Source organism: Myripristis murdjan, chromosome 19 (assembly GCF_902150065.1).
Source record: "Myripristis murdjan chromosome 19, fMyrMur1.1, whole genome shotgun sequence".
Taxonomy (NCBI): domain Eukaryota; kingdom Metazoa; phylum Chordata; class Actinopteri; order Holocentriformes; family Holocentridae; genus Myripristis; species Myripristis murdjan.
In genome coordinates, this window is record NC_043998.1 from 16,394,458 (window position 1) to 16,417,828 (window position 23,371).

Here is a 23,371-nt window from a genome sequence, read left to right on the forward strand (position 1 = left end):
GAGGCTTTCTCTAATTGGAGCATGAGGATGTAGCTGAAGTTATCCAATTAGCGCTGGAAAAGAAGGGGATTTGTAGACAATGAATGGAGTGCAGATTGCCCCATTGTTTCTCACATCTCATCGGATATTACATAATGAAATAATTTGAAATCACTTGAATATTTGAATGCCTGAGTTTTTATGTGAAACCAAACTGAATAATTGCTTATTTATCGTCATGCAGCACAAGCAGCTACTGGCTTGTCATTCAGCTGGTTTCTATGGCAACCAAAGGTACAGCAGTCTATGGCTTTCCTATCTCTTGTCTCCACAGTGGATGAAAAATGGATTTGCACATACAGTGCCAAAACATTTTTTGAGAGTCTCCCAACCTTTAACTCTGCAGGCAGGGATCTGCCATGTTTGCTTATTAAAGAGGAATTTTGGGTATTTCTCATCTGTTTTGTTTGTGAAATTGCCATACAGTGCTCAATGTGCCATAATAGCACAGCCCACAGTGTATAATTCTTGTCTTGTCAGATATCCTCAAAATGTGTTGGAGTGGATCTCTGATTTCTCTTTTTCAGCGACTACTCTCATTTTGTAACGCTCCCCTGCCCTTTTTCAAAACATCGTAATTGAATTGCATAAATCCTCCGTTCCTTCTACTGTATGAGTCCCTGTAGTAATCTGAAAGCATCAGAAGATTAGCAAGGAAACAAGTCTTGCCTTTCTTTATTGCTACTGTGGCATAACGGATACTCTCCAGTTGAATCTCAGCTTCAGCTCTTAGGAATCTTACTTCATTTACCTTTCGCTCTTTCATTTTTAGCTAATATCATGGAGCTGGCCCGGGTGCTGAAATCATCCTGACATAGGCAATGCTCGGGAATCCCATGTTAGTTTTCGACATTATTAGATATTCCTTCCAACCCTATCTTTCCATCAGAATATCTTGTGCACTTCTCACTTTGCTTGCATTAGTGAAATTCAACCCTCCACTGCTCAGATATTTTCTGTCCTTTACTAGTGTCTCCAATCTGTTGAATCAGGTCACTCACAATCAGGGGACGGGGATGTAGGGCAAAATAAATGGAGGGATAGAGCCAGAGAAGTCAACTGAGGGGGGAAAAAAGGTAAAAAACACAGCCTTGGAAACTTGAGAGGAAGAAATGATCAATGGGAGGGAATTAAACAGCAGGAAAAACCCACAGAGGGAGAGAGAGAGCTGTACTTACTGTACCTATCTACTCCCTCCCTACTGTGCCAAACCATGCTGACCACAAGTGCAGGGGTGGGCAGGGATGACATCACAACCCAGCGCCAATATGATTAGCCGTAAAAGCAGGGCTGGATATCAGTGCTGGTTGGGGCGTTTTTACTGGCAGCGCTGGCTGGCCGCCCAGGCCCCAGGTTATCCATTTCACATTTCTCAGTGGGATCCTGCCTGCATGTACAACAGCACGCTCAGATTATATGGACAGAAAAGCGAAGGAGAAACAGGACGTGCTTGTGTTTGAGACCACAGTGGACTTCCTCTTCTTTGGGCTATTGCTGACCCATCTGGATCTAGTGCTGGAGGACACAGGCAAAGGGCTGGAGGAACAGGTAAACCCCAGAGAGGCTGTTGGTTGGAAGGGAGGTAAAGGGAAATCGGCATCCCTGTAGGTCTGGAGTAGATGTGGAAGTATACACAGCTTGGGGTGGGGCATTTGCCGTGTAACTATAGTTTGTCTCTCTGTGAGAAGGGCAGGGATAGATTGAGGGTCAGCGGGAGACATTCCATGATATATGATAAACATGTATGGTAATGGCTGGAGTGAAAGAGATTACAGAATGAATGGTGTGGCGTTGGCAAGTTGAAGAGGCTTTTCACGTAGTAATGCAGGGTGTAAATGTCTGTGGGTAGGATTTGGATACATGCCATGTGCTGCAATTCAGCAACCTCTAAAAGCTTTCTCCTCTGATCTTTTCTATGCCTCAGAACCTCCTGTTAGGAATGAAGACACACAAATATACACTGATTTCTAAAGATGAAAGAACCGTGGTGGTTTAAAGAAGTGAATATCAGTCAGCGGTATTGTTGCGCCATTTATATTTCTTGTATTTATGTCCATAGCTTTATTCCATCTCTGCAGAATGACTTGCTCACAACATAATCTTTCCACTACTGAACAGCTAAAAGTGTCCTAAGTGCAGCTGCTGCAGAGATGCCCGAGATTGCTAATGGCCACTGCACTCTGTAGGAGGTTTTTGTATTTTTGTTTGCTTGCGTATGTTTGTGCATGCATGTCAGAACTACTATCTGCAGGAGTCCCATGTAAATAGATGTGCATGTAAGAATAATAACAGGAAGAAGAAGAATAGGCTGTGATTACAAAAATAACTGCTCCAGTTCTTTCATGATTGACTTGAAAACATCAAACTGAGTCATACTCATTCAGGCCATCTCAATTCAAATTGAATTCAAAATGCTGTGACTCAGGTAGTTTCCTGTCCAATCTCAGATGGCTGGAGGGGAATTAAAAAAGGATGTAAACATCGCAAACCCACAGTGGAAGACGAGATACGTGCACTCCACTTTGACGCGCTAATGGTTTGATAGTCTACAAAGAAACTAAATAAAATGTATTGAAGGCTGTACAACACCGCCTTTCCCTCCTTTGCATCTGCCTGGCAATGTGTGGAAACTGCTGAGTTGATGTTGAACATCATTTTCAAACTGATCAGGATTTTTTTTTTTCATGTGACCGTGGGAGATTATCAGTGCTTGGGAAGAGTCTGATGTACAACGGTGAAACAGGATAATATTAAAGGGACTTTCAGAGATAAGGATTAGAGGACCACACATCTGTTTCAATAAGGCAGACAGCAGCCATCCTATGGATCAGAGGAAAGCGTATAGTGTATTATTTAGCCATTTAGTTCTGCTGCCAACATAGACCCAGGGGACTAGGATAGAGTAAAGGATTGACAGGCAGCCTGATCATTAGAGATCAGCCTTCTGCCTTATTCAGCTCCCTTTTCCCTCAAGATTGCACTCATACATTCACCCCCTTCAATTTATTAAACCAAAGAATTTGTATTTTTAAAAAAACAGTTTTAATTTTAAATCCTGTTTGCGAGTGCCAACAAAAATGTCATACATAATGTAATGTAATTCCTTGTGGGCAAATTCTCTTTTCACTTGCCTCGCTCTACTGGATGGTCAGGCATTGCTGCAGAACAAAACCCTTGGAACTGGTAATGATTTGGTTTCTTGCTCAAGAGTGCTTGAACAGGATGCTTGCTACAATGAGGGCCTGAATCTGGATGCTCTTTTTGAACCGTCTCCCTGCTGCCTTTTAGAAACTATATGTGGGATAATGCATGAGGCAATTATGCTGGTTTTTAGCCAGCAGCGTACATCAAGGGCTCAATCATAATGCTGCCACAGAGTCGGCCAACAGTCTGACAGCTGCCCTAAAGCTTGAACTGGGACGTCCTCATCCACTGCTGAGCAGTTGGACGGTTTGTGCCAGCAGTAAATTGAGACTTGAGAATTGATTCCGTAATTCCTTGTGAACTTTTGATCTATCACTTCTTCTTGGAGTGACTTGTTCCATCTCAGGATTAATTTTGATATTTTGATATTTAAGTCTTTCATAAGCATTTAAACACAAAAATTCTGAGGTTGATTCAGCTTCACTGACATTTTCGTGGTCGCCAGTTGCAAACAAAAAGAAAACATTTTTCATATAAGACAAGCTGTTGAAGTGATTTCCCTTCATTTACAAGCAGGATAGAATTCTCAGGGGATAAAAACTACAAATTCACAAGACATCCCCTAGCAATACCAGTGCTATCTACAGAAGGAGAGATCTTGGGAAATTTCCAGGGACAGCTCCAACAGTGGACAAAGCATCAAATCAGAGGACTGTCCCCTGAAGATGGGGACATTTTGTCACCCTAATTTAAACAAAAGATATCTAAGGCTGGAGCCAGCAGTTAATGCCACTATGTTAGTTTGTACAATATTATGTGCTGAGAACTATATTTTCAGTTCGCCTATTTAAAAATTTAAATTGAAACTGCAACTGACATAGCAATGGCCAGAGCCTTTGCTCTCATTATTCTTTACATTAGTTACGGCAAAAGATCTGCAGTGTTTGAATGCTGAAGGAAATCCACTTTCCGTAATTATTTGAATTGAAAGTGTACTGACCCCAATCCTCATTTTTATAAACTAGGGCTAGGCATTACTAGATTGGGAAATTGCTGCATATACAACTGCATAAAACACTGGGTAATGGAGTGCAGGAGCCCGAGTTTTACTACAGCTTTTACTACAACAGGAGTGAAACAACTGTGTTTTATCTCCTAATCCTTCCATTGATTTTCTCTGTTGATAGTGCCACGCAAGCAAAGAGTTTCAGCCTAGCTAACTCTGATTTCTGATACATGATCTCTGCAGTGGTGCCCTTGAGCAAAGTTTATTATCCTGCCTCTTCTATCTGGCTCTGTTGCGGGCCTGACTAACAGGATGGATGATGGAGTGTGACACCAGTCACCTGTTTAAATCGCCTTTGTGGTGCTGCTCTTTCCCCAGGCTGGGATTTCTTGCTCTGCAGTCACTGATGAGGCACACAATTTCGCTGTGAAAGTCATGTTTGATTAGAGAGATTGCTGACTTGTTGACAAAATGCACATTATGCCAAATGGGTATTTTGGCCTCTAGGCCCATTTAAATAGGAACATGCAGAATGGGAGTGAATGGGAGTGCTGTCCTCTGTGCTGCACCTGTTTTGGCGTTTCAGCACCATGGACAGCACCCAGAGTGGAAACAAGGGCCAGGCAATGAGGAGGGGCGAAGTGAGTGCAGTGTTTGCCACAGAGCACTTCCCATGACAGCATTTTCCCAGTATTCTCTATAAGCACCAACACAGACACGCCTTTTCTCTGTAAAGGAATAGCTTACAGAAAATTGGTATGAATTTCTTGTGTCATTGCCTCCCATGAGAGCATGAAAAAGTTGAAACTCCCTCAGGAGTCAGTGCATTCATCCTGTTCTCTTTCCTCTGGCACATTTTTTTTCTCATTTGCACTAAGAAACAAGCCAGCCATCTCCAGTGTGTATCTTCAATCACAAAGCCTGCCTCACAAATCACTCCCCCATATAGGATCAAATAACCCCCTTTGAAACAAAACAATTTGGCTCTCTGGATGACAGGCAATAGACAAATGCAAGTCATTGTTTCTGTTTTTATTTTGACTGTCCACATAATTACAAATGTACTGTGGGAATAATTTCATTTCCTGCTCCTTTTTCAGTGCCCTGGACTTGGGCATTAATGAGAAATTGATTCACTATGGGGCTCTGGACTGCTACAGAGATGTTGAATGCACCAGCAGCCAGTTATCATCGCAGCTCTGTTTAGTCTGTTTACACAGGAGAGGCTGATCAACTAGACTCGGATAGGAGAGGAGAGTCGACACAACAGTAGTGTGCACTGCACTGACTGACTGCAGAGCATTTACAGATTCAATCGATATATAGTATCACATGCAGTTCTTTCTTTCATTTTTCTTTCATCTTTCTTTTGTTCCTGTTGTCTTTCTGTGGTGCTCTCTTCAGCTGTTCTTTCTTCTGTTAACTTTATTGTCTGTTATTCTTTTTCTAAGAACATATTTGGTTCTTTTTCAACATCTATGTATGTATGTGTGTATGTATGTATGTATGTATGTGTGTATGTATGTATATATCTATATATCTATCTGCTGTGCTGTGGAGGCCCTCTCAGTCCCTGCAGTAGCACAGCAGGCTGTTAAGCCTGTGATTTAGAGGGATTCAGCCTCAGTCGTGGTTGCCTGGCTGAGAAATGGGGTGATGGGTTCAGACTCAGGCACTCTCTGACGCAGAGAGAGGAGCAAGAAGAGGGAACACGGAATATTGCTGGCAGAGGAACGATAGTAGAGAGGAAGAGGAAATCAGCTCGATACTGAAAGTACTGGGCAGACTGCATTGTTCTTAATGTTTGTTTGAACCTGTTTTGGATTTTTCATACAGATATTGTCTAACCTGGGGAGTCACTGTCAGTCAAAAACATTTTATTTGAATAGGTTTTGCAGTAGTATCAAATATGGAGATGTTTCCAGTTTAATTGAAAGGAGAGAAACTGCTCATGCTATTTTAAGAACTAGCAGCCTTGCTCACTTCAATGCGATGTGCTTTTTTCATGCAATAACTTGGATTTTTTATTTATGAGTGGCTGCTGTGCAAAATGAGAGCTACATGAAGAACGACGGCTCTGTATGCAGGTAGGCCTGTGCGGTCAATGCCACTGACCAGCCATAGGGATGACAATACGTTGGACAGTGGGATGCTTGTAAAGCCGCAACACAGATGCTCCTCAAACTGTCACCACGGCAACGCAGATGTCCCCATGTATCTGAATCAGTGTTCTCATTCATAACCGGCGTAGTTCGGCGTATGTGAGCTCTTTGACTGATCAAGGTCTGAGCAAGCAAACACTGACACTGTCCTCTCTCACTCGAATCAGCTGAGTTATGATTTGCACGTGAGCAGGCAGATGCTGCACGTGAGGCTGCTGCTGCTGAGTCTGTTCCTACCAAACAGAGACTTTGTGCATGCTTCTAAGTCTGTGTGCATGCACGTGTGTGCATTAACTATGCATTCAGTGTGTGGGTTAACGTTTGAGTTATCTGAGATGTTTACATCTGTCTGTGTGCTGTGTACATTAGGGCTGTGGTCAAACAAAGAAATCTTGGTAGACTGAAATTCGACCTACTCTTCAACCAATCAATCGATCGATGGGGGAAAAATATCTGCACTTTATCTCTTGATTAACTAAATTGGCAACAGTACACTGAGTGCACTCTAGCCTACCTGGTAGCCTGAATGAATTATAAATAAACATAAAAAGCAATCATTTTTAATCTAGTTATTTTATAATGACATAATGATCGATATTTAGCCCTAGCTTGTGGCAATACTCGTTCTTACAGCTTGGCTGGAAGTTCTTTGTTTTCCAGGAATTCGTAATCTGGCAAACTCGCCAAAACCCTCCTCCTTCTCCTCAAACACATCCCTCACCTACTGAGTCTTGGCTAATGATCAGAAGTCACATCTAAACCTGGGTCTAAATCTTCTGATTGATTATTGTTTTCTGTCTCAAAGTAAAGGCTGTACTCAATGTCTTCAATGCCACTCCTTTCGCTCAGGTCATCAGCCATTGTCACTCTGAAACACAACTTTAGAAACTTTTTTGCCGTCCACACGGAGGCCGAGAGGATAAAACAGGCTAAGAGCAGTGAAAAAACAATCCAAAAGAATGCATCCCATAATGCATTTCGCCTTCCCCACATGTATTTCAGCGAGTCACGATGCATTTCATTGGTCATATGTCTTGAAAACATTTACATTACACGCTTACATCACATCCATCTCTGATGCATGCAAAAATACATCAGGCTCTCCATATGTCCCTCCCTCTGGATTAATCCCATTAGCAGTCAGGGGAACTCTGCTGGGAGGTCACACACTGCTGCTTATGAACGCAACACCAGCAATTGTCCGACCAATGAGAATTCTCAGTGGACAAGAGCATATCGACCAACCAATCGGCTAACCGAGCAGACGACTACAGCCCTGGTGCACATGTTTAAATGTGTTTGCTGCGTAAGGTATATGAGAGAGAAAGAGAGATGTCGAGCTTCGATGGGTGTTTGTGTATGTACTGCGTTGTGTGTGTCATGTAGTGGTGTTGGCCGAGAATTTGCTCCACTTTATGATTTCTGCCATTTCCCCTGCTGCTTCTCGGTCACAGATGAGCTCATCCAATATTTAGAACATCACTCACCCCCGCCTGGATCAGTGTTCCCTGATCACAGCCAGCCGTCTCCCTCACCGCCTGAGCCGGACAACTACAATCCCCCTGACACCCCCCCTTCTCCATCTCTCGCTCTCTCTGTGTCCATCACTAGCTCATTCGCTCCCTCTCTCACACCCACAGATGCAGAAAAGCATATAAATAAAGATGTAAGCTCAGCGGCTCATGCTGCACAACACACACACACACACACACATACACAGGCTGATCATTTACAGGCAGAGCAGATCTCTCTCGCAGCTACAAAAGCTCGCTCTCTGTCTCCTCAGCATCAGCATGAAGCCAACATGACACAGTTAAATAAAGCAGTCTGCACATTTTCTTTTCCTCATTCCATAAAACAATAATGTATCCCGGCTGCTGAACGGGTAGCACCCAGTTTGGATGCCATTCCCTCTTAATAACTCTCCAAACATGTTATGCCCCTGATCGAAAAGCCTTTTTACGTGGAGCTGCACATTGAAATGAGGGAGGCTGATACACTAAGTGTCTCCATGGCAACAGCTCTTGGAAACCATGCACAGCAGGGGGGGGGGGGGTTGGGGAGTGTGTTCGAGGGGCGCTTTGGAGTATGTGCGCTCTTTGTGATCACGCATAATCACCACGAACAAGTATCAAACCTTTCGAGCGTCTCTCGTCAATACTTGAAAAGATTTTGCGGGCGCTCTCAAGTCTCCGCGTTGTTTATGCACTGGCATTTTAAAGCAAGCCAGCTGATTAGATAAAAGATGCTTTTCATCCATTGTCAAGGGTATGGTAAATGAAAAGGAAAACGCCAACACATAAAAGGTTCTGGTGAGTCAGTATTTGCAGTGGTACAGTCAGCTCCCATTTATGCTTTTCGCCTGTATCATTAAGAAATCTGCGTTAACGGCAGTCCTTACAAAACATTAAGATTTGGCTGAGTTGCCTTTATCCCATAATACTGTTACTTCCCTTCCTGGAAGCGCTGTTATGCGGACTACGATTGCCTCAGTCCTCAGACATTTTTGTGACATTTGGTGGCTTTGAGAACCATAAGAGCCCAACGGAGCTACAACAATCCCCTCTTACCACTTTATTTTACTGAAGATGTTGTAATGGTGAAAATACTGTTTCCGAAACAATTCCACAATTCCGAGTCTGGGGCTCATTTGGGCACCAGTGCCATCTGCTGAAAGCCAGATGTCCCTCTTTAATGTCTTTTAGTAAACGTTTACAACCATTTGGAGACCATGTAACTGTATTGTGTTGTGTTACAGCAATGCCATCAATGAAGAAACACATGCAGGGACTATAAAGACGATTACTCACAACTGCTAGCTTATTAGTAATCATTAAAAGTACTGGATTGTGGGATGCTTTTTGAGGCAGCAAGGGAGCATAGCAAGTAGGGAAACTGCCCTTCTACTGGAATTCCTGTGTCAGCAAGCTACTGAAGTGTCCTTGAGCAAGACACCCGATCCTTATGAGGCTCCGAGACGGCCCTGTGCTCTGATCTTCCGGGAGTCTGAGCAAAACAAAAAGCCATTTCCCTATGGCGATCAATAAAGTATTACATCACCTTTATTGCATAAGTGGTTCTGCTATTTCAGCCACAACAGATATATGTCTTTAATTCCACGTGCAATTACCGTATATTGATGTGGATGGCCACTTTATGCATTTGTGTGCATGTGTGCATGTTTGCCAAATTGGAAGTGTGGCTGTGCATAGGGGATACCACATGTGCTCTAAATATATATCCTTCATGTTCTCGCATGCATTGTTGTGAGATGTAATTGGCTGCTCCTCTGAGGTGTGTGTTATGTAATAGGCCACAGTATGAAGCCTGTGATGTCACATCTGAGCGCGTGCAGCCACCGCCAGTGGGGATGGAGAGCAGGAAGAAGGGATTCATTCTGCTCCAGTGGCCTCTCAAGATTCATCTGCGCACGGAAAGAAGGAGCGGGATAGGGGGAAGGGGGAGGAAGAGATAGCGAGAGAGAAAGAGAGAGAGAGAGAGAGGGAGAGAGAGGGAGGGAGGGTGAGGAAAATGAAAAATGCTGTTGAGTGAGAGCGGAAGGACTGATGAAAAAGCAAATATGGTGCAGGCTCGGGGAAAAGTGGAGGAGAACTCTCACGGGAGGAGGGCGCGGAGAAAAGGGGGGGAATCAGAGATCAAGGACACAGAGCGAGGAGAGGAGGAACAAATATGCATGAAGGAATAACTGAAGCCATGCTCGGCACTCTGTCATGTGTAATAGTCTACATTTCCTCTGCTCCATCGAGTCTCGCCTGTTCTGGGTGATTCATCCAGATAAGAGACGCAAACAGCGGGACATTTTCATACACTGTCCACCTGGTCTCGAAGGCACACTTAAGTGAACCGTGTAATGCCTGTGTGTGTGTGTTTGTGTGTGTGTGTGTGTGTGTGTGCATTATTTGCATGTATGAATATAATCCCTTGTGCGTTTTTTCAGGCATGTCTCAATACTTACCTGCGCTTACATCCCAAATGCACGTTCGTCTAAACACAGCCTTGTTTTGCTGTCATACTTCATTGGTCATGGCGAGGCGCAGCTCCACGTGAGCAGCAAGCTTCAGAGGCCCACAGTTCCTTGCCTCACAGCTGCTCTCCCCAGCACAAGCACATGCCAGACTTTCACATCATTTTGTGCGGAATGCAATCCTTGAGTGAACATCTTGACAGATATTCACAATAAATTTATGAAAGCTATTCTCTGAATGAGTATTTTACTCTCTGTAGAGCTAAAAGACCGACTTCAATGTGCATTCCTTCCCTGCACTGGCAAATTTCATAATGACTAAAATGAAAAATTGATACGCTACACAGTTTAGTACAAATATTGAATGACTGGAAGTCACAGCAGGCTGCATACTGTATATTAATATATTCCATATTTAAGTAAGCAATCGATGCTGTTATTTACATCTGTAAGTAAATGTGTGTATAAATAATCCCCACTACTCTCCACTAATACAAAGAAATTGTCAACATCATATGTTCATATAGCCCCAAAACTAGTTATATTCCATTTTATTGCTTTTATTTCTAATATTTGTTCTCTACAACACTTTACTGCTTATTTTAAATTTGTGTTCTCGTATAATTTTTTCTTTTTTCCTTGCGAAATCATGTTATTTCGCTACTGCAATAACCTTATTTACCCACTGGGATCAATCCACTTTCATCTTTTCTAATAAAGTCTTCTCTCTCATCTCATCTTGGACACTTCATGTGTTTAATGCATGCAGGCGCAGTTAGCAAATGTGACATCACCGTGAAAGTGTGACCATTGAGGACACTAATAAAATACCAAACGTCAGCTCTTGTTAGCAAGCACACACACACACACACACACAAATACAAACAGACACAGGCAGGCAGCCAGGCATGCACTCTCTTCCTCTCTTCACAAACACCCGCCAATTAGTCACAAATGCTACAATCACACAGAACCTGACTTTCCCCCCACTTTTATCCCTTCGCTCATTTCAAAGTCAGTCCTCGCAGCAGGTTTCCGGGTTACACTTTTCTGTGTGAGCTTACAAAAAGCAACAAACCTACTGATATAGAGCAAAAGCAACCACGCTTTAGCTGTTTTCAATACATGACAGGCATCCGCTAACAGAGCAAATCCCCTCATCCCCGGGGACAGCCAGCGTTGTGATGCTGAGACCGAGAGAAAAGAGCAGCAAAGATGCAGGAACACAAAGAAGGAGGGATGGGTCACATTCGTGTTTTCTTATGATGTGAGGTCAAAACGTAAATGTAACCAGATCTTAATCAACATTTGACTTTACCTGCAAATCAGAGATGTGAAGGTCTGAGATCACCACCATGTTGTTGACAGTTCAATAATACCATGCAACAATTCCCATGTCAACCCCCCTTTCAAAATAAATACATATATAAATAAATGAATGAATGTATGTATGAATAAATACATAAAGAAATATTCTGGAAAAAAAAATATCACTTTGCAATAAGACTGCCCTTATAATGAGTTTATAAATGGTTTCTTATTAGGTTATCAATTAGGTTGTAAACATTTTATAAATCATTAATAAACAATGATAAACAAGTTCTGATGCATTAATGCTCACTATTTGGCAAGATCAAGTAAAGTAATCAAGCAACTATAAGATCTAAGAGAATAGATGCAGTGCAGCAGTAACGTAATCTTGCTAAATAGTGAGCCTGCATCAACACTGATAATTTATAATTGATAATTAATGATTTTTAAAGTGTTTACTGCCTAATTGATAACCTTATTATAAACCATTCATAAACTCTTTATAAAGGCAGTCTTATTGTAAAGTGGTAGCAGTGTACGTTTTGCTGCAGTTCTGTTATTTAGTTGTGTGCAGCAGCATTAACTTTTCAGTCCAGAATTTTTTTTTTTTTTTTTTTAGAGATAATCCTCCAAACGCCAAATGATGGAAGGATCTTAGTGGTGTAGAAGTAGAAATGGAGTCCCAGTTCAGGCCTAAAGACAAAAATCAATCCATAGTCCCCCAGCCTCGTTCTCTACCTGCTGCAGCAAGATGGTCGAGTGGAAAAACACGTTTGTCCTGCTCACACTCCCGCTATTTCAACTGATAGAAGTTTTCAGACACTACTGTACAAACCCCCACAGGTCTGGATGATGTTTTTCTGTTCTTACACAGAGCTAACTAATGTCGCCATTTCTCCCTCTGCAGCAGGCAGTGCAGCTGCCATCTTAGTTACAAATAGACCAGACACAAACACTTCACACAGTCAAATGTGTGAGCTGAAAAAAAAAAAAAAAATCCAACACAGTAGAAATCATTTAACACTGACCACATAAGTCTTAATTATCAATATGCCTTAAAATTTAATATGGAGCAGTGTAACACAGAGGAAGGCCATGTACTACAGTGAGCTGCAGGTTTTCATTCCCAACAAAAACTCCACCAGGTGATTTCACTGATCTGTTCCTCCGCTCTGCTGAAAGTGAGGTAATGACTGAAGTCAGCTGGTGGAGGTTTTTTTTTTTTTTTTTTTTTTTTGGGTTAGAATGAAAGCCTGTAGACTCTCGGCTCACTGTGGCACATGACTGCCTGCCTCTGGTGTGACATAACTTATACATTGAAGACAGCTCCCATGCCATCTCCACGACAAGTAAGGTGGCCAGTGTGATCGTCTATCACTCAACACAGATGTATGGAAACTCGTAAACAATAACCGATTAAAAATAACCAAAGCATATGAGCTTACCCATTTTCAACTGATAAATTTTTCAGGCACTACTGTAAAGAAATCCACAGGTCTTGATGATATTTTTTCTTTTCATACAGAGAGCTAACTAATATCATCTTCTCACCCTCTGCAGCAGGCTCAGAAAAGAAACACACCAGCGCAGCACAGCTGCCACCTCAAGGACATTACCACCAAGCATTTGCCAACTGCTGTAAAATGTTGGAAAAAAAATTGACAGGGCTATTTGTGTTTGATTCTGAAGTGAAAAAGGAAGCTCTTTCAAACTCTACTTTGACTTAGTTTGGATGGTTATATTGAATGTCTTATAATGATGAGAATTGTTGATTATAAATGTAGCCACCAATTTGGGATGGGTTGCATAAACAACGCTTTTCTGCCCAGTGTTGCGACCTTTAACAGATCTCTCTCTCTCTCTCACACACACACACACACACACACACACACACACACAGCACACTATGAGGGTGCACACACCCAAGTCGAATCCCCATAGATGATAAGCAAGCGCAAATATCCCAAAGTTGCTGACTCCAGCTGGGCTTTGGAGATTATGTGTTCCCAAGTGTACGAGAGCTGTTTATCTTGTACACTGAATTTTCACCGAAACGACATTGAGCGATGACAGCGGGTTATTAGACTAATGGCTGCAGTTTGGATGGTGGGTTGCAGGTTAGAATCCCGCAGATCGGTCCTGTCAGGCCCTCCAGGGGACAGGCACGCCGAATAAAACCAGACAAGGCTGAGGTGTTTTTTGGGCAGTGTGTTATCTGGGCAGGGGAGCGGTGAGAGCAGAGCCTCAGGTACAGGCTGTCTGCTAAGGGAAACAGACAGCCAAGGCAATGTTCAGCATACTGAGGCATCGCTCTGCCACAGGCGGGGAGGAAATGTCAGGTAGATCCTGTATTCATATGCACACACTTGCACACAGATACACAAACACATGCACACAACGAAACAAACATACTCTTGTCAGCAAGAAATGCCGACACGGCTGCTCCGGAGGACTATTCTGCGCTTTGTACAAGGCTGCTGAACACAGATAATATGGCTGCTCTAGGGAGACATGTTCTATGGTTAGTAGCTCTGAATTACAGCTTCCTGTGTAATTAGGTTATAGTACGTGGGCTGGCTGCTTATAAGGACCAAAGGTAGACCCGACTCCCGCATGAAATGAATAGCTAATCCTCCAAATCCTTTGTGTGACGGGTCCAGACAACAAGTAGTACGATGATGTGTTGCTCCTCTGTAACTCCACTGCAAGATGTCAGGCTGAATCGGAAAATAGCGGGCTCTATTTTCTTCTCAAATGCTCCGCATGACAGATGTGGGAGGAAATGGGAGGGTGTCGAGTTCCAGTGTTGTGACGGTTCAGATGTTTTTTTTACCCTTTGATTGGGAGGTGATACAGAGGAGATGTGATTGACTTTCTGGTGTTTGCTTGGCGCAGGTATTTTGCTCAGGGTGACATAGCGACAGAGGAAGGGTTGTTATGTAATCCTCATGGCGGACAAGGAGCACAGGGTGAACTCAGCCGGAGCCCCAGGGCATTGTGGTCCACAGCAGGAGACATGGGCCACTGAACAGAGGTGTTATTTGTTTCTTCCATATGCTGAGATGTTGATTTTTTTTTTTTTTATGTCATTCATGTCATTCATCTTGTTTTCACCTTGCCACCCTCCAATTTTCCCTGAACAGTAGCTAAAGAAAAGGCTTTTTTCCCCCATATTGTGAGACAGTGGCACATACATATACTTAATCTTCTGGTTGTAATGCCTCATTGCAGCTACATCAAAGTTCATACTCAGTGAAATATTCCTCCCGAAATGTCATTGTTTTATGGCTGCAAGCATTAAATGAAACTATCTAGAGAAACTATCTAGAGTCTTATGCATCATTTTATAGACATTTCCCTGTAATTCAGCTGGATGTATTTGGAAATCTTTGGATCTCCGTTAGAATATGTTACGCCTCCAGTGTCTTGCCTTTGGTCCTGTGTGGGTGTGTTGAGTTGCCGGTCCTGGGAGGGGTGGAGCTGAGGGGCCAAGTGGTAACTGGGAACACTTGGCTAATGTCCCAGAAGCCTATTTAAGCCTGCCTGCCCTGAGACCATCCCCTTGCCTTCTTCCTACAAATCCAGCTTTCTCCCTTTTTTTTGTTGTGGCCTTTGAGCCGATCATAACAAAAAAAAAAAAAAAAAAAAAAAAAAAAAAGCGCTGTGGGTTTGAGCAAAGCGTGTTCATGCAACTTCGGCAACAGTGGTCCATCCTCAAGACACAAAATTGTGATGTTCAGAGCATCCTGGGGGTTATTTTGTCATCAAGTGTTGGCACTTACTTTTTTGGTTCGCCCACTTTGTCTCAAACTGCGGCACCTCAGCTGGTGGTTTCGTGCATTTCCCAGAGTGACAGTCCATGGGGTGCAGGTGTGAACTTGTCGCATCCAGCTGTGGCTTATATGTGGAGGTGGAGATAGTGACAGTGGTAACAGAGGAAGGGCAAGACAGCGAGAGTTTTTCCAGGCGAGAAAAAGTGAGAGTCGCACCTTATCCTCACAATCCGTGTAGCGGCATTGCATCTGGTAATTTGAGGCTACTGTCTGTGGACAACCTGATATTTCTGCCTCTTCAGTGATGGATTTTTCACTGTATGTGTGTTGAATACTGGTGCAAAATGATAAATCCACAAAAAAAGGTCCTTGCCATTTGATTCTAATATCATGGCATCTTTTGTACAGTAACTGTGCTGGAAGTATCTTGATCTAGCACCAATTTGGCCAGTTGTCCATAGGAATAAAAAAATCCACCACCAAGCAACAAATTGGCCCAGAGAGCCAAGGTACATCACCAGTAGTTGTTTTTAACAGTATTGTCGGGTTTCCTTTAAGAATTATTTTGCTTTTTGTCTCGTGTTCCTAGAATAGCCAAAAACATAAGACCGGAGGTTTTATTTATGAATGTTTGGAAGGTGCATTGTCCCCACCGGTGGCAGAGGCAAGTTGTTTTTTTTTTTTTTTTTTGCATTGGCACAGCATCCGTGAGCATTAGGAGGGCATTTGAATTAGTCTGAATGGGATTGGGGGAAGCAGTCACCATGGAAACCAGTTGATTTTTGTTCCCCGGCCGGTTCCTGAGTCAGAAGCCCAGGCAGCCGTTACAGCTTTGCTACCATTTGGTCATGTTTACATTCATATCACTGATGACGAACCAAAACTGCATGTTGTTTTGTTCAGTCTTGTGAAACACCTGCAACGTGATGCATATCATTCTAAATATATGTGTGCAATATATATGAATTCAAATATTTATACCTACATATAAGACAAGATATGCATATCAGCGAAAAGCTACACAGTATGACCAGAAGTGGTTGAGAGGTTTATTGAACTATGAAGACTTGCCATATAAAAATTTGCTACTGTACTATACTATACTATACTATACTATTCTATACTATACTATACCTTTCAATGCTATATACTATGCTCTAATATGCTATCATGTGCTATATACTATACTACACGATGCTCTGCCATGCTATACTACTACTAATGCTACACTACGGTACTATGCTAGACTATATTAAACTATACTACACTCCAGTATGCAATATTATACTATACTGTCCTATACTGTACTGTACACTATAATATACCACACTAAATATGCAACACTATCCTATGGAATGCTAAACTATACCATGTTATGCTATACTATACTATTCTATAGTAGACCATGCAGTACTGTACACTGTACTATACTATGCTATGCTGTACTATACTACTGTATACTATACTGTATTACTCTATACTATACTATATGCTATACTATGCTATGTCAGCCTATACTATGTTATTCCGGCATATACGACATCATGCTATCTATCTATCCACCCATCCATCCATCCATCCACATACTGTAGATATTCAGTTCAAAAATATTCAGAATAAAAACAGAAACAGGATTATTGAACTGTTTAGTGTGCACTGGCAGATGCATGGCAGCTTGGGTTTCTATTCGTCCCCTTAGACAGATTGTTATCGTGTGGCCAGGCCATCAGCCCCATGCAGTTCACATGTGTTTGGCCCATATGGGCCTATTTAACCATCTCGAACCCTCCCTCCTCCAACTCCCCTCATCCTCCGCACCCTCCTCCCTTTTCCCTGTGTCTGTTTTCACTCTGTCACCATCAATGTCTTCTACTTTTCCTGTTTTTTTTTCTTTTCCTTTCAGCTGATCAGACTTCCTTTTTTTATTCTGCCTCAGTCCGTCTCTCCGTGTCTGATGGAAGCATGGTGTCAGCAGTAGCGCTCCTGGGTAGCGGAGGAGTGAGGGGGAGCAATGATTTATTTTAACAGAGCCAGCAGTTCTGATATAGTGGCCCTCCTGGCTCTGAGCAGAGAAGCTCTGTCTCTGTCACTGACTTGGCATGCCACATATACACAGACCCAAGCATGCCATACAGTACTTGTGCGGACATTGGATTAATTATATACATTCCTTAACCACTAACTCTAATCCTAACCTTCACCTTTATATTCTTAAAATGTCAGTAACTCAAACAGGTTCTCATCAGGATAGAAATGTTAGAACACACATATGCCGTGAGGGTATAAAGCATGTCTCAGCAGTTTGCTCACGCCTTTTTTCCTTGTCTGTCAGTTGCTATGGCTCTACAAGGTCTGTAGGGCACACGCATCACTCTCCCGACTGCACTGGATGAAATGATACCCGACTCTGAGCATTAGCATGACTGGCGTAACTCACTTCTTCTCATCCTGATACAACATACAAGAGTGATAAGAAATTTTAGAGCAATACACGTCACTTTAGATGTGACCATGTGCACATTTGGCAATGATTACATGCATATTTACAAAGGGATTTAGCCTAATACTATGAGCTTTGAGGTTTGGGGCATGGCTGCATGCAATCACATTTGTGGAGTCACATTCCAAAACTGAACGTCCGCCAAGTGAAGTTAACACACGTTAAGTTTCTTGCAAACGAAATGACATGTTTTCAGCGTGGAGTGTTTTTGAAATTTTGAGCAAGGTGTTTCAGGTAACGCTTATTTTTCAGATGGGTATGGAGTGTTTTGAAATGAAACCATCAATTTACACCGATGCATGAACACTGAATGCATCATTATAACAGTGTGAGCATGCTCTGCTGTCCCTGGCTTGATGTATGCGTGGGACTGTGGCCTTTACCAGATGCTGTAGGTCACATTTGCATCTCACATAGAATGCTCTTTGTATTCTGATCCTCTTCTTTCCATGTTCATATCTAAAACATCAGTGTGTATATCTGTGTGAGTGTGTGTGAGTGTGTGTGTGTGTGTGTGTGTGTGTACCAGTAGAGGAAAACCCTGTCTCTCTGTGGGAATCCAGCAGGGGGCCCAGCCTTTACTTCTCTGCTCCCAGGGCTTCATAATCACAGACCATTTCACTCAAGTTGCTCCCAGCTAGAGAATGGAGTGATGAATTATGTAATAAACATGCAGTAGACCCCAACACACAAACAGGGTTGGATAGAAAGCTTTGAAAAAGTATATAGGTACGGTACAGTGCAGCACTATGGTACAGTGCTGCATGTAATCAGCACTGTACCAAACTGAAAAAAGATTTTCAGATTACATTCAAAATACATCTTGGAAAGGCATGATGATTAGCAATTTTTTGGATAATCTGGCGCAGATATACTATTTAATCAATCTGATTGGAGCCTTATGTAGCTTTTTAGTGTGAAAATATATCCCATTGCTTCCCAACTGGACTGATCCACTAATTTTCCTTATCCTCAGAGTTCAGAGTCTTCCTCTTTTCTTTTTGTGGCATTTGCTGTTGCTTCCTTTTCTCCTGTTTTTCTCACATAATCACAAGTGGCATCTGAAGATTTTCACTCCAAACTGAACATTTGAAAAATGGTCCACTTACTTTTACAAAACAATTGCTGGCATATAAGACTGAGCAACCAGCAAGGGGTCATTAGTAGACTTTGCTTACAAAACGGCTTTTATTGACTGGTGAACATCAACCAAAATCAAGTGGAACAGCAATCTGGAATGATTCCCATTCACTTCCGGCCTCCCCCTCTCTCATCCTTAATTGTGTCCAGTAAGTCAAAAGGGTTTTTTGGCCCATTTCCAGCCCTGCAGGTGCTTTCACCTTTCTCTCCGCTGAGCTTTGGATGATTTAGTCGTGACAGGGACAAGTAACCCAGGCCTGCTGATGGGTGAAGGGTGTCAGCAGTCACCTGGCTCTACCACATGCTGCTCCCCCTCAGCTGGATATGGGTGGCAGGCGGCGGGAGGAAGCCAGGCCAGATTTGTAACTAGCCTGGCACCTTCCTGACACTGAGTGGCCTGGCAGTGCCTGGTGCCGTTGGACAGATGAGTTGGTGCCCCTCTGGGTCGCAGCTGAGGGATAAAACTAGGCATCCTTTGCTGTAAATGGCCAGCCAGCTTATCGAAACTGAGCAGGCCTGGCAATAACAAGCCACCAATAAGTGACAGCTCTGAAATTAGGCTGGGAATCAGTCGTCTTAAAGGAATCATGCTAAACACAGCTGTGGCCACGCATGAAAAAAATTTTTTTTTATTGGTACAGCATGTTTTTTTTAGGAGTTCGCAAGCCACAGAGTTAGTGCTGCTACAGATCGAGGCTGATCGCCAGATTATTGTGCTGACAGGGCCTTGATAAGAGTCTAGACTCAGATGCTGTCAGCACAGTCCTCCTGCCTTAACCTCTAACCTAAATATACATGCTGCCAAGTGCACTCACATCTCCTGCCTATCTGACATGCCTTGTCGCAGCGGTGCAGTGACTCACACCTGTACTGTCCTGCTGTTGATATATTTAATCAGTTTCACACCTAAGTTTGGATCCATTTTATTTTGCTCTGAAACGGGTGGGAAAAATACTACACGATGTAGGTCAGACTCAAGCTTTGAGTGCAACCCCCACTGCAACCATAGTAACCAGTGCTGGAGTCTTATTTGCTGTGAAGTGCAGACATCGAAACAAACCATCCTATAAGGGACGCTTGTGCACTTTTCTTTAAAACACATAACGCCAAGTCAATGGAGGAGATGCCCTTGCACCCTGAACAAACTGTATTTTCATGAGATTGTTCATTAAATTTATCTAATCATCTTCAGCATGTGATATCACTCTATAATTCATTTTGGAGGGGTTTTAGTGCACACATAGCAAAAAATGAGATGACTTTAATGAGATGACAGTGATGAGGTTTTGCTGCAGTGGCACTACGTTTGCTTTGACAAGGTTGTTAAATGGAGATGACAACAGTTGTAAAACTGTGAATAATTCTACAGGGATCAAAAACTTGCTGTGATTGGCTCGAGACAGTTCACATCATCTTAGTTTACTGTTACAAAGCCATTACCTCAGTGCTTAAGAATGAATCTGAACAGCTTCCCAATCGATCAAACCATCTCTGATCTGCCAGCACAGAATTTAAAGACTGTGGTTGTGTGTTGAGTTGAGTGTGCTCTCTGGCGAGCAATCAACACTTAACTTTTAACAGGACTTGAAATCTGGAATCCCACAACAGCATGTCAGAGCTGTCAATCATAATTCAGAGATGAGCTCCTGCTATGCAAATGGATATGGGAGGCTGATTGGTAGCTCATTAAGCTGCAAAAAAACAACAAAAAGCAGTTGCCTCACTCTGCAAAGGGAGCACATGAGGCATCGGAGAGACTCAGTCTTTGCCTAACAGTCCACCTTAAAACACACCACACTGCAGTTTCTGCTTCTGTCTGCTCTCAGCCAGATTTGAGCGAGCGCCAGTGCGGCTCTTTTGCTAGCGGAGTTTCTGCGTTGAGTGCCGAGGAGCTACAGAAGGAGCTGCAGAGCACACGGCTTTGGGTGCTCTCTCGTCTCCAGCTCCCCCCGACCAGATCCTTTCTTCTCTCCCCTCTTCTCCTCCACACTCGCTCCCTTTTCATCATTTAGTCATCAGGATGTGCTTCAGCTCTCTGCCTCAGGAGGCTAAAAATGGCTACCACCTCTGAGTGGCTGCTCAGTTAGAGGCAGATGAGGCAGATTTTACAGACCGGTGCAGTGCTGAGCAGAGTAAAATGCAGCAGCTCAGCTAGAAAATATCTCAGTTCACTCGTCTGACTTTTTCACAGCGAATTCAGTGTTGTGTCTGTGTTGTTTAGTGCCGTTAAAGAGGGTCTCTTGAGGGCCTGCATGACCTTTGTGCAGGAGACATTTGTCTCTTTGGATTTGGGCTCATTACAGCTAACGAGAGGGAGATTCTCCTTTCGCACCACTCGGCTTCATTAAGATGAGCAGTCATTGCTATTGATTTCACGCGGCTGGGGGAAAAAAAAACTCTGCAAGGGAGTATTTGTGTCTGTGTACGTGTCTGTGTTGTGTGTGTGTGTGTGTGTGTGTGTGTGTGTGTGCGTGTGTGTTGGGGGGGCATGCTGCATGCTACTTTAATTAATTGATCGCTGATTCACCCCTTTTCACCGATTTTAACTGGTGCCAGATAGAACAACATGTTACTTATACATGTTTTGCGAGCCACATTTAACCCTGTTTTTTTTTCTCTTCTCTTCTCTTCTCTTAATGCAAGTTAGCCAACTTAAGTGCTGCACTAGGCTTTCTTCATCCACCTACTTCTCTCAGGCACTTCCCTGGAGAAAGCACACATACAAGATTGGTTATTAATTCTTTCTCTCTCCTCTCTCTTTCTCCTTCACTCGCTTTCTACCTTACTCCAAAAGCATCGCATTAATAAAACTGGCTCACTCTCCTGCCCTGGCATACTAGGAACAATTAGTTGGAATGGACCTTTAATGAGCAAGTGTATTAGCCTGGCTTAAATGCATTGTTTTCATTATGATGGCACATGGAGCTAAATGCGTCCCTCAAATATTAATGGAGAGATATATTCCCAGTCACATGCTCCTGCTAGTGCTACTGGGTCTGGGATTTATATGAACAGGAGGAGGAGAGGGAGTTTAAAGGTTCAATAGGGGGGGAATACAGTCTCTGCTCTCTGTGACGGCCCCCTTGCCAAATAAAATGTAATTAAATCTGGATCTTATAAGGCCCTCTTGCATGGCATTTTTGAGTGCTAAAGGATTATCGACTGATTTAGCAAGATAGGTCTTTCCAGGGTTCCCTGCGCCTCTGTTTGCTGTGGTGCTACATTGTACTTCAATGGAGGCTTTAGGAAAATTCACTCGGTTCGGTTCCATTCCAGTGATATAAAATGCAGACTAGGACCCTGTGTTCCAAAAAGCGCCTTTTTCTGAGATGGCAAGCTAATCCAGCATTTAATTGTTAATTTTGCATGATTTTTTTCAGTTCTCTTTCTACATTCTGCCAGCCTGCCTCCTAAATGACAGTGTTCTCTCTCTGCCCAATTATCCTAAGAGCCTGATACTCGCCGAGAGCCAGTCGTACGAGCTTACAGAGGATCAGCGCAAACTGGCAACAGAAGGGACTCTCGGTGCATGTGCATGTGCATGTGCACGGGCGTGTGTGTGAGCGTGCGCGTGTGTGAGTGTGTTTGGTGCTGGGGGTGGCACTGTTGTTGGCACGGATCAGCGTGAGAGATTTACAGCTGAAGGCAATCCTGCATGGCTGTCTGTCCAATCTGTTTCCGTGGTAACCATTGCATTTCTGAACCCGTCACAGGATGAAAAATAAATCGCTCCCTGCTCAGAAACCCCAAAATGAGACACAAGATATTATTATTGACGAGATTGGACAATATGCATGCAGCTCACATCCAAGATAATTTGAAACACCAAAGTTTGAAAATTGCTTTTCCTGATACAGAACGGAGGAGGGACTGAACGTAATAGAGTGAGAATAGAGCTGGGAGAAAACACCACAACAGAGAAATTTCTGCAGCTGGACTTAAGAGGCAGAACTGGGGTGAATATTCGTAAATAAACATCATCAATATTGTATCATAATTACATTTGTGCTTTGCTTTGCCTTGTTTTCTGCAGAGTGTTCATAGCAATTCAAACCAATGCATTTAACACCTATAGGAAGGGCAAAATTACCGCCAAAGTGCCCTTTTGGGTATAATTTATGGTGCAACTACATGTTCAGGGACAAAGTGCTTGCTTTTCAGAAGATGTTTGGTAGGCATTCATTCGATATTCATCTGTTCAACACCTGCATTCAGCAATGCAGCATGTATTGATGTGTACATTGATGCGTAGCTGCTCTGTTGCTCTGGTGTTTACATTTTAAATCTCATGCTTGGTGTATGCTGTGCCTG

General features: G+C 43.0%; 1 protein-coding gene across 2 annotated transcripts in view; it reads left to right on the forward strand.

Moving 5' to 3' along the window:
- aatkb (apoptosis-associated tyrosine kinase b) overlaps positions 1 to 23,371 on the forward strand; it is a 48,514-nt gene that overhangs the window by 737 nt on the left and 24,406 nt on the right. The gene's annotated exons all lie outside the window — the stretch shown is intronic.